The 1347-nt window shown below is 42.4% G+C and overlaps 1 long non-coding RNA gene across 1 annotated transcript; it reads right to left on the reverse strand.

The window, feature by feature from the left end:
* Positions 1-494: 494 nt before the first annotated feature.
* On the reverse strand, positions 495-1073 carry LOC131960855 (uncharacterized). The gene is made up of 3 exons (XR_009389773.1): positions 982-1073; positions 707-858; positions 495-571 (listed from the first exon to the last, which is right to left on the reverse strand). It is a non-coding gene; the product is annotated as an uncharacterized LOC131960855 (long non-coding RNA).
* Positions 1074-1347: the final 274 nt, after the last annotated feature.

A 1347-nucleotide genomic window follows, 5' to 3' on the forward strand; every position in this document is an offset into this window, starting at 1 on the left:
TTTTCTAAAACAACTTCTCAGTATTCTTACCTGTTCGGCAACGCTAGATTCTGGATTCACCACCAGCTCTCTTGATAGAACAACAGGGCTCTGCACCTTCACCAGGTCGTAGGTTTTGGTGAAGCTGAATCTCTCCAGCTGTAGGATCAGTACACTGTTGAGAAAGGGAGAAGAAGAGATGGAGGGAAAGGGGTCAGATCACAGACTGATAAATGAAGACAAAAGAAAGTGAAAGTGCTTTGCCTGACACCTGACTGTACTTTAGTGGTGGACGGCATTACTCACTTTGGCGGGGTCATGAAGGATGGCCGCTGTGTTGACTGCTCTGCACCACACTCGCAGCGATACTCCAACTGGTCCAACTGCAGGGGGATAATCAGTAAACAGAGTAAGTTTACATCTTTAAAATCACTTTAAATCTGAATAAATGAGCAGATCAGGGATGGATCACTGAAAGGGTGTCTTGCTTACTTTAAGGTACTCCTTTAGACACTGGTTTACTGAGCCACCATGCACCAGGTCTAGGGACAGGTTTATGTAATCCTCCTCCCTCATGGATTGTATACCGCATCTATAGAATAAAGAGACAATTGAAATGAAAATATAGCACAGATTATACACTTTGGTTGAGAGGTTTTCTTCCAAAACCTTTCCTTGAAGAAAAAAAATAAGCAATGGGAATATAACTGTGGCTGTGTATTCATACCCTTTGCAGGTCCTGATGCTCAACATCTGGAAGGTGAAGTGAGCATCAACAGGGCAGGTGTATTTGAAGCCCATGTTAATTGCTGATGCCTGCAGATCAAAGCTCAGAGACTTCATCTGATTCAACAGAGAACTGAGGAACTCATGGGCATCCTGCACAGAAACAAAGAAAAACAATTAAGGACGATGGACATTTTAAAAGTGTAGAAGTCGTTCAATAAAGATAATTGTGGTGCTGTGCTGTAAAAAAAAAAAAAAAAAAAAAAGGGTACTTACTTTCTGCTGATGGTCCTTAAACTCTGAGTTAAACTCAGCTACAGTGTCTTTAAAAGCAGCCAGGACACTTTTTGCCTCTTTCTTGTTGCTGTTAAAGTGGCTGCGTCCCACATCTACAAACCGTCTGAAAAAACAAAGACAAAAGATATACTTCATTAGTTATTGTTACATAATGATGACCTACAAAGCTAGAAAACAAACTAAAGAGTGAGTGAGTGTGTGTGTGTGAGGAGGTGCTGTACCTGATGACCTTGGATCCGGGGTGAGACATCCACACCTTCTTCTGCTTGTTTATGTCGTGAACAAAAGGTCTCAGCGTCAGGAGGCCTTGCAGAGTGAAGTTCATGTAGCACGTCTGCGCCAGGT

This window comes from Centropristis striata, chromosome 22, assembly GCF_030273125.1.
Source record: "Centropristis striata isolate RG_2023a ecotype Rhode Island chromosome 22, C.striata_1.0, whole genome shotgun sequence".
Classification (NCBI taxonomy): Eukaryota; Metazoa; Chordata; class Actinopteri; order Perciformes; family Serranidae; genus Centropristis; species Centropristis striata.